The 11,111-nt window shown below is 40.4% G+C and overlaps 1 long non-coding RNA gene across 3 annotated transcripts in view; it reads right to left on the bottom strand.

Moving 5' to 3' along the window:
* Positions 1 to 356: 356 nt before the first annotated feature.
* LOC128794718 (uncharacterized) overlaps positions 357 to 11,111 on the bottom strand; it is a 64,215-nt gene continuing 53,460 nt past the window's right edge. For 2 of the 3 annotated variants that reach the window (XR_008433238.1, XR_008433239.1), the window contains one exon: positions 9,641 to 9,858. This is a non-coding gene — a long non-coding RNA (uncharacterized LOC128794718). Of the gene's footprint in view, positions 583 to 9,640; positions 9,859 to 11,111 lie in introns of those variants that run through there. The other variant, XR_008433240.1, reaches the window with a different exon arrangement.

Below are 11,111 nucleotides of genomic sequence, written 5' to 3'. Positions count from 1 at the left end.
GTTTGTTCTGTAGCACAATTACACTGGAGCATAGCGAGTGTGACCCTAGAGTCTTTCATATGGGGATAGAATCAAAGAGTCATTTAAGTTGGAAAAGTCCTTTGAGATCATCGAATCCAGCCATTAACCCAGCACTGCCAAGCCCACCACTAAACCATCTCCCTAAGTGTCACATTTACACATCTTTTAAATACCTCCAGGATGGGGAGCCCACCACCTGCTCAGGCAACCTGTGGCAATGATTGAGTGATAGCCAAACCAAAACCACCACCTGAGGAAGCTGCTGCCCTCTGGGGCAGTGTCAATTCATCAGCAGCACCTACCTCAGTAGAATAGGGGACAGCACAAGGTGACAGACATGGGACAGGGACCCCAGACCAGAGTCCTGCATGCTTTATTGCTGCTTCCTTTGCTGTGGACACACCCAGCCACAGCTGGGCTAAAGCCTTTCCTCTTCTAACAGCAGCCCCTCACCCAGCTGACAGTGTTGGAGAGACTGAGCGAGCAGGATGCCAGCAAGCTTCACAATTATGTTCCCTCTGTGAAAGACACCTGCTGCAATTCCTTTGTCATAGTGTGGCTCTGATGTGAAAAGGAAATTGGGTTTTATTACAAAATTGAACTTTATGAAAACACACCCTCCCCCTGCTATCAAATGCATTTCTACAAACAGAAAATCTAACTCTGCAGTAGGGTTTTTTTTTCTTTTTCTGAATCTGAATAGTACAGAGGACACTGTGATATAAATGGAAACATTACAATCATGTAACAAAGCAGTGCTAGGCTGTATCACCCGATCACTGTGGTCTCCTTCACGAAAAGGAAAAGACTGAGTGACTATAAAAGAAAATATTAAATAGCTGTAGTTTACCTACAAAGCCTATGTAGGCACAGATGGCCATTATCTAGGGGATATTGATGCAGAGAGATAACATGGGTCGTGCACTATTAAAAAATAATAAGCCAAGGACCACATCTGATTCTGTAGAGCAAGAAATAATTTTCTCTTTCAGGGGGTGACCAGACCAAGACTGTAGTTCGGCTCTCAGAGCCGATATCATTATTTAAAAGCGCCTGTACCCTCAGTGTAATGCACCCTTTGCTGCTTTATGCTAGACAAAGCAGCTGGGCGTTCTTCTTATCACCTCAAGAGATGGTCTTTAATTTTTGTTCAGAAATTATTTTTAAGTAGTTTCAGGAAAGTGCTTGTTAGGCTTCTATAAAGGTGTCTGCAAAGACATCAAAGTGTGTGTGGCCTGCGCAGTGACGCACCTTCCCCACGGACACACAAAGCTTGGTGGGACGGGGCCAAGGTTACACCAGCCTCCCAGAGCTCAGATGCTCTTTGTAATGAGACCATTTGAAATTAAAATCATGAGCTGAAAAGCTCACAAAAGTAGATGTCTTCAAATCAAGGATGACATTATCTTTTTTCTTCTGTTTTCTATTTTTCCTTCTCTTTCATTCTTTCTTTTTAAATATTTTGCCACTGGTTCAGTTTTAGAAAGAAGCTCCAAGCCAAACCAGTGCCAAGGAGGAAGCAAGCTCATGAAAGAGCAGTGTATGTTGCTTGTAGTACTTCTTGGTCTGAAGTCAACTTTGAGAGATTTTTGGCAAGTCTGTTAAAACAGTCACTAGGAACCAATTTAATTTTCATCTAAGGTATTCTCTCTCTTTGCCAGAAAATGATGCTTTAAAGGACCAGCTTCATCTGTACAGCTGTCAGTTTTCACATGAATCATAGAAAAATCATTACTAGAATCCCAATTTCAGAGATTTTTGCCATGTCTTGTGGAGTTGTTGGCAGTGTGGGTATTGAATGTCCTTATTCATCTTAGGAAGGGAAAACAGAGGATTCCTCTCCTTCCTTAAGAACTTTGTGTGAAAACCACCCAATTTTTCTTTTTCACCAATACTTTCAGGAAGTCATAAACCTGATGCACTAATGACCTACAGTACAAAAATCATTTTTCAGTATTTGTGAGATGAATAAATTCTGTTCCCCCTTTTCACCAAGATCTGTCTTGAAGGGAATGAAGAGTTGGCATTATTATGCCTTCCCCATAAAATTCTCATAAGTACCCTACATGGTGCAGCACTACTTCAATCAAACACAAAAAACAGGGTATCCAATTCTGATTTTATTATAAGGCACACAGTATTTGAAATCTTTGATTCATAGGGCACTTCATTATCTTTCCTGTGTAAATTCTAGCCATTTTGTCCAAAGAGAAAAGAATGGGAGTACAATCCCAGGACACGCTACAGACACAAATACCGGGAAGCAAATTAAAATAATCTGCAGCATATAAAAATCATGATGTTTCAAATAATAATAACAACTTAGTTAATGCTGCTCCAGAAATAGTAATTTTGTAATTGCAAGGTCTACCGCTAGGAATGCACAGCTAGGACTTAAACACCCATTTTAGTTTCCATTCCAAGAAGCATTTTAGAAAAAGCAATTTCATCCCGATGCTACATAACCAGCTCCAATCAATATGTCTTCCTCCATGTAATATCTGTTAAGTGCATCCCTTGGTGACAGAACAACACTCAATATGGACACCACAGCCAGGAAACAATCCACAGTATCTAGTCAGCATCTGTGTATCACTGAAACTCCTCTCTTCATGTCTGCAACCTATCACAAGAGTGAGTTGTGCTTGGGATTGTATTCCAAGGGGTCTGCTGCAGGAAAATGTCATCATATGTTTGTGGTGCACCTACTATGGCCAGACCACTAAGGCTTCCCAAGGCAATCAGCTGGCTTCTGCTCCTTACAAGCACCATTTGCATGGTAAAGACCCTGTATTAATCACCCACAATGTAACTGCATAACCCAAATTAACCCTAAAAATAACTTCCCATACAGAGATGTGAAATACGTAGTTCATGTGTGTTTTCAATTCACAAGAGCCTTGTTACACCAATTACTCTTGTTGGTTTGGCAAAAGTTAGATTTGCTGAGTGCCAAATTTCTGCACACAGATGTATGTGCCTGGCTACTGCTGAAATAAAAATCAGAGGCTTTGACTTCCACTTTTCTTTTTATCCCTCTGGTCTGGAAGACAGTCTGTCAATCATGGGCAAATTGAATATGATGCACACCCACATGTACGCCCAAAAGGCTTTATGCACACAAAAGAAAAGGGGGCCATTTGCATTTAGAAGTGCTTTTATGAGGTATGCATTTAGTAACTATGTTTACAGCTGGGGTCTGGGAGATGATTTCAGGAATGGCATCCAGAGAATTGAATACAGCACTGGCAGTTGAATAAATGATTGCAGCAGCCTGATCCTCATCCTGAAAGTGGGCGGTATTCCATTTTTTTGGCAAGAATATGAGATCACAGGGACTGGATAGTGCTCTTCTCTTCCCCTTTCTACCCCTTCTCCATGCTCTTTCCTCTCTTCCCATTTGGCCTCCTTTAACATATTCAAGGTTCTGGGCAAAATGGTGCAGAAAAGGAGTGAAAGACAAACAGGAACCCACCCAAGTGAGCCTTCTTTTTGTTTGTGTGGTGTTTTTTCCCTCATGTTGGAGCTAGTTAAAGAGAGAAACCATTCAGCATTCAGCTGTGGGCTTTATCCAAACCTCCACCTTTGGGTGTCTTTTCACCCTTGTTTTCTGCCCTGATCCCACAGTTAGGCCAGTCTGGAAGTAATTCACAGCACATCCACACGCTCTTCGATGACACCTTCTCAAGGGGCACAGATAAAAAGTACTAGTGTCAATTTTGTATGCCTGCAAGCCCATCTTCCTGAAAGAACTGCTGCCCCTAAACCCTGTGGCTGTCCTGTGGTGCTTCTCAGCTCACACAGAGTTGTGGTGAGCTCTTAGAGCAGGGAGCACTTTGCTGACCAGAACAATAGTTAAAGCACAAGGCATCACACTTGAAGTGGCAACAGCAGCTGCTGCTTAGCTGTTGAATAAACTTTTAAGAATTCAGTCTGTGATCAAAAATACCTGACAGCTGCAGTGTATCTCAGTGCCTGAAGAGATCTGCCTTATGTATCACCTGGGAGTCTGACCCCACATTCCACGTTTTTCATTCCATCCCTGTTAACTGGACCCAAAGTTCTGTAAGGTGAGGACAGCACAGGACTGCACATCCAGACATAAGCTCCTGCCCCAAAAACACAGCTCCTCTTTTTTCTTAAAGATGAGCCTGTCATTTTGTCTTTAATAGTCTGTGGCTGAGAGGAGCACCTGCTTTGTAGGCCAAGTTATCAGGTTAAGTACAAATTTGAGAGTCTGAGACATAATGATAAAAAATTCTGCTCAGAACTGTAACTGAAATGCTCCTAGTCCACCTCTTCCCAGGATTATTAGGCAGTAAGAGGGCAAGCAGGAGATACAGAAAGTAGGTGTGCTGCTCCCCTTGTTTAATTTTACCCTCTTACATGAAAAAAAAAAAAAGATAAATATTTTATAACCTTTGCTTTCATCATAAATAATTTTGTGACAGTTCAGCATTCCTGTAGATTATTTACAGCTTTTTGGTTGATGCGTGCTCCAAAAACATTTAAAAAAATAATGTTTTTTTGGATATTGCCACAGTAGCATTAGTACACCTTTGAGATTTCCTATATACATTTCAAGAACACTCCAGGCTGAGGGTCCACAAACTCTCACTTTTCAGCTGTTCTTTGATAAAACACCAACACTCTTGCTCCAAAAATGCCAAATATAGTTGAGAGAACTCCTTGATAATGTATTTTTGCAAAAAACTATTTATATTCATAGATTCCTGACAGTTCACTTCATTTTGATACAGTTTCTGCATTTAGCCTTCTGATTCTAATTTTTTAAACCTTGTTTTTGGTTTAAGATTTGGAAAAGAACTACAGCTCTAATCAGGGAAAAAAATTACATAACTACGTAAATGACTTACTCAGTGAGTATTACAGTTACTTGTAAATAGCCATGAATCTTTCTTTAAAGCAAGACAAAACATAAAATAGTCTGCTTAACTGTAAATTTAAACCTATTTCACTTTCAGGCTTCACCGCTTCCAATATGAATCAGCCTATTATCTTTAAGTATGAAATTAGAAAAAAGATTTGCTGTTTGTGTACACCCAAAGATTAACATTTCCCTGAGATTAACAGCGTGTTTCTTGACGATGAAAAGCACATAACGCCAAGAATCACAGTTTAATACTCCTTCTCAGGAGCAATTTTGTTTTTATAGCAAATGCAGCTTGAGATTAAAAATATGCTTTAAAACCAACTAGTGAAAAAGAGATACCAAACCAATGATGCTTTGTGGTGAAAGCAAAACAAATTATTACATGGCCCAAAATTTAAAGACATAAAATCTGCAGTACATTTGCTTGCATCTTTTTGTGGTATGCAAAATAATGCATAAAATTTCAGGATTAAGCATATTTAAATGTCACTTGAATCACAATTAGAATAAATGTTGGAATGTTAAAATAAGGCATCTGTTTGGAGTAGTCTCTACTCTATAATTGCCTGGTCAATATATTGAAGTTTGCTGAGGAATATCTAGCCAGGGGAAAAGCAGAACACATCATTGTTCCTTCCTTCATATTGCCCAATCCTTCAATCTTTCAAGGAATAGTAAGAATATGAAAATACTAACAACATGTGATTTCTCTGCTAAGTTTGCTTTGGGCTAATTCTCATCACTGTAAGACACAAGGACAGAGCAGGCTAGTGCATTTATTTCCCAGAGATTTACATACTATATAAAAGTAAAATATGCTGTTTACTTTTTACTTATTCCCTCCAATTTGCTTGATTTTTCTTTCTTATTGTGCTCTCTCATCTTTCCAGCCCCCAATGGGCCCTGCACTAACACATAAATACCAACTCAAATATAACACACAGATACTGACTCAAACATTACATACAAACACCAACTCAAATATATTACTGTGGGTAACAACGGGCTGCTAAGGGAAGCTGATCCCATAAAGAACTGAGGCAGCTTTAGCTAAAAGCTAGAGAGCTTCCTCATGCATTGGCAGTGGAAGTGCCCTGTACCCTGCATTCCTCTTCTGCTAAAGTCTGGAAAGGCTTCTAGCACAGCACTTTCCTCTGTTGGTCTCAAATCCTTTAGCAGCACTGAGGCCACAAAGATACCACGTAAGGCCACCAGTATTTATTATTTCTGCTGTCCTCCCTGAATCTGACCCACTTCTTGTCAGAGCACAGATATGCTGCACCTGACCGATGGTGCTGGGCTGCAATCTTGGCCACTGAATTCTCAGTGAGTTCTGACACCCTTGCCCACAGATGTTCTCTTGTCATACCAGGGCCAAGGACCTGGGGAGCAGGGCAGGCAAGGAAGGAGGGGCCAAGTGCCATTATGTGTATGATCATTCTAAGGCATCTCAAAGTGGCCAGGATGAAGTCACCTACACTGTGCATTGCATGCTGGATGAGAGATGGAAATACAAAGAGAGCCTGGGAAGTATGTGGGGTGGTATGTAAGGGTTGGAAGTTTCACAGATTCATTCCCTGAAATTTCTGTAGTCAAGTCCTTTACCTAACAGTGACCTAAATCTTGATGAGGGGATTTTCAGACAGGAGGCAAAATTGGAAACCAGAGGAAACACAGATTGTTTGTAGTTGAAAGTACAGTTCATAAAACTTGTACAATTTGATCAGTGTCTGCAATGCTGGATAAACCCCTAGTTCCTACTTAACATGTAGAATCCAAGCTCTATGCATAATTTTTGCATATCAAGCAGCCCATGGTGCTTGAAGTTGTATATATGTGCAGCAAAAATAATGGCTATCTGCCAAAAATTTCCTGAGCTGCTTGAGCAGGTTCACACAGAGAACATCAGCCTGCCTGACACCATCCAGAAAACCCCAGGAAGGGTGTTTGTAGCTCCAGAGTCTAGCTGTGTTGCCACAAATATTCATCTGTTATTTCTATGTTCTTTCTCTCTTCCTCTTTGTTATTGAAATTGCAAAACAGACTTACACCCACTTCAGACAGTGGAACTCTGTCTGGAGATTCTTAGCAAGGCGTCTGGAAAAGGTGTACAAGTAAAACAGGATATGTTACACTCAGACTGAATTCTAAAAAAGTTGTTCTTAAAAGATACAACTTCGTCATTCTTCAGAGCAATTCTCAAATGCTTTAGATACAGCCACCTATGGACACCTCAGTGCAAACAAATCCTAAGCCTGCAGTCACAACAACTCCACTTTCCATTATCACTGAAGAATTAACTCCTTTAGCTGTGTTATTTAGAGGCAAAAAAATGAAACCCAACCACAACAAATATCTGGAGAATGACTACTTGACCTTTAACATCAATAAACTCCTAAGTAATGAGAGGCAATAAACAAGGAGCTCTATGAGGTTTTATTTAGTGCTGCTTTCCAGAAGATAACTCTATTTTGACTTATTTTCTAGGTTTTGCAGTACTCTTCCTCAGCTAACACCACTCTTGGCAGATAACCTAGCTTAAGTATTTAGAGAATCAGTTGGCATCAGAAAAATCATGATGGTGGAGTTCAACAAGATGAAAAGTTCACTGGGAGACATTACACAAACTGGCCAAAGGACCAAATGTCCTGTGAGCAATGGTGGAAGTTGCTAGCAGACTCTTGGAAAACAGTCAGTGTAGAAAGGAGAAGATGTGGAAGAGAGGGAGTTATCTTTTTGAGAGTACTGAATCAGTGGAAGGAATGACTAGGGAGCAAGAAAATAAGAGACAGATCAGAGGAGATTACAGACAGATGTAGCACATAGGGTTTTAAACTCTGCTGAAGTAGATACCTGCAACCCTGGATTTCTAGGCAAATGAGCAGTTCATTATTTCATTGCTGTATTTCACTGCCAGCCAGGCAGAGCAGCTGGAGGGCATGTGCCTGAGCAGTACTTGTGGGCAACCACTGCAAAGCAGAGCAGTTTACACATCCACACTCCTCCAGAAACAGAAAGAAAACAGATACACATGGCACTGCTCAGAGATGGAGGACTTGACAGCAGCACTTTAAACTGAGTACTCTGGGAGATGAACATCAGGCTTGCACAATACCTCATGGTAAAACAGGAAGCAGGGAGAAGATAGGAAATGGAAACACAAACTTTCTCACAACAGGTCTCAGTTTTGATCTGAGGGACAATCTTAAGTGAGACTTCAAAAGTCAATGATTGGAGTGTAGTATGAGCAAACAGGAAAACTACAGGTCCTAAGGGATGAACAAACTCTCTTTACCCTGGTCTTCTAAGCAAATGACCACTGAACTAAATCTTCATACAGATGGCAAATGAAGGGAGCCTTTTCCTCCCCACTAGGCAGACAACTTCAAAGGAGAAAGTTAACCTTTCCCTACAACAGCAAATAAAGTATCAAATTTGTTGTAAAGACTGTTCCATTAATTAAGAATGTTGCAGATAGCACAACACAGAGAAATGTATGTCCAAATACAAGGAAGACCATGCTTATTTCTGGATAAGGGGGTATGGCTAAGCGCTGTAATGATTAAAACTCAAGGAGAACCTAGAAAAAGGTAATCTGTGCCAATACTTCTCCAGATGCTAACTTCTTTTTAGCAGCACTAAACTATTCCTAGAATGATAACTTTTCACTCCCTAGAAAAAGCAGGATTTGGGAATCTTACAACTCAGAAATTAGTTAGGATTTTTATTTTGAATCAAGTCCTGGACCAGTTTCCTGCCTTGACTGCAGAGGGCAGGCCCCAGTAGCAGGTATGGTAAGGCTCTTGTTCCTAATGTACAGGTGACACAGGTAAAATACTTCCCTGTGAGAGCGTGCCACTTCTTATATAATTCTCCAGAGAAAAAGGGCCAAAAATTAAGAGAACATAATCTTCCTAGGGGAGAGAAGTGGTTAATCCCTAAATGAGAAACCTATTACAAGAAGATTGAGGAAACTCCCATACAGAACTGGAGGCTGAAAATAATTATTTGGAAATACTGCAATCCTCACCGACAGCACTTTTCATGAAATGTCTGGAATTTATTTGGAAGTTTAATTTCAACCAGAACCACAGGTGGATTTGGCAAGCTACTGTGAGACTCACTGATGGTGTCACACATTTTTACAGGGTTACTGCTCAGAAAATCTGAAATCTTAGTAACTGTTGGTATCTCTTGTGTCTTTTCAGACAAATCATTTTAAAGCTGAAATTTGTCTTACCCTTTGCTTCCCTTAATCCTGACAAATAGTGGTTTCATTTGCAGCAATACCCATGTTCATAGGGAGGGAGTCACTTCCTAATGCAGATCAGTGAGCAGAAGGCCTTGTTGAGAGCCTCAGCATCTCTGTGTGAGATGGATGGGACCTCTCTGTAGTGAGCAAATGAGTGTCAAAAGCAGACGTGTCACTAACCAGTTAGTGTGAGTTACAAGATGAAAAGAGATGTTTAAAGCTGTAATTGATAAAATGTCAAAAAGGGAGGCAGAAGGAATGGGCTAAAATGGAGGGCTCATTTGAGTGATCCAGTCCCCCAAAGTTCAGTCATGCTGTCCTGATAACACAAAATCCCTCCTAGTTTCTCCCATTGATCACATGCTTTCTATACTTGCCAACAGAAATGTATATTTAGTAACTCCCTGAAAGATTTACATCTATTACATTGACACAGAATACAAATGAGGCATTTTAAGTGGCATTTTATGGTTATGTTGTAAAACAAATTGCCACATCTGTTTGAATTCTTGTTTTACCACACCCATCCTTCAATCTTCTTCAACTTGTCTTTACTCTGAGGTCCTTCTCTTCCCCAAGCCTTTTTTATACCAACCAGAAGCTCATGTCTATTTTTCAACTTCCTTCTGTTGAATATGGCAACGACAGCTCTGCCACTTGCCATACATTCTAATAAGTGGAGATATGGTTCCTGTAACATAACAGAGGAACAGTACAGACACAGTTCTTTCACATGATGTCAGATTAATCAATCATTTTAAAATACCAACAGGCATAAACTACAAAAGTACTTGAAATCCAGTGTATACAAAGTGCTTTCTTAGAAGGTATAATTTATCACCTTTGCCATGGTATAACTGGTACTAATTTTACCCTTGCACTTCAAAAGTGGATCACTTCACATGCCTTGGTCTGTGCACATTGCTAAGATGTGTAGGCTGCTAAAATTCTACATCCCTCACCATTCAAAAAAGACAAAAAATAGACAAGTGAGAAACTGTCTATATTTCTGCTAATAGTAGTTAGAAATGGCACTACAAGGCCTGGTAAACTTCTGAAACTAGACATCTGACAGAATTACTAGTACACTGAGCAGGTATTGCCCAAGAATCAACTCCTCAGCAATTCCTACTTTCTCTCCTCTGACTTATCCATCCTTCCCATTCCTGCCCTTCTCTTCCCTTTCCAAGCTTAGTCCTCCTGTTAGGCCTAGAATGCAACTGGGTGGAAAGAAGAAGGTGTAAGCACCGATCCAGCACAGAGCAGCAGATCAGGAGCAGTGTTTTCTGTCTTCCTAGAGATATCTGCTGTCCACTGAGCACTGCTGGTTCCAGCTGCCCACTCCCATGACCAGTGCTCCAAGCATCAACACACAGGCCCAACACCCATAAACTAATCATCATCAACAACCCCCTCACTAGCACCATCCAGGGCATCAGTGGATGCCACATTTACCATCAACTTCTCCACAGCCTGTCTAGAGAACCAACAAAAAAGGTCTAATATTATGCTTTTCATAAATATCACCAATTCCCTCTGACTCCTCTTCACCTACAATGTTGCATTTGGTCACATTTTCCCTGGCCTGTGAACACAGCTGGAGATCTCAAGCTGACTGAACAATATGCCTGTCTCATTATGTCCCAAAGGAGGGGTTATTAATAACTACTAATAATATGAATGTTAATAATTCTAAAGATCATCTACTTCAGTGACATTGATGCCATCTTCCTCATCTGAACTATGAACCTGAATTTCTTCTTTTACCACAACCTTAGTGAACATTAGCTTTCCATCAGATTGTGTCTGGGAAACTCCTGGCACCCACACTAATTTCCTAGTGACCTTAGTCAACATAAGCAATAATATATTATAAACTGAAGTATGTAAAAAAACCCCAGCTGCCATTTAGAACATGTAAACATGACTGTAATACATAACCAG

The sequence above is a fragment of the Vidua chalybeata genome, chromosome 13 (genome assembly GCF_026979565.1).
Source record: "Vidua chalybeata isolate OUT-0048 chromosome 13, bVidCha1 merged haplotype, whole genome shotgun sequence".
Classification (NCBI taxonomy): Eukaryota; Metazoa; Chordata; class Aves; order Passeriformes; family Viduidae; genus Vidua; species Vidua chalybeata.
The sequence above is the reverse complement of the archived record's forward strand: the minus strand, read 5'-3'. Positions and strand labels throughout refer to the sequence as shown.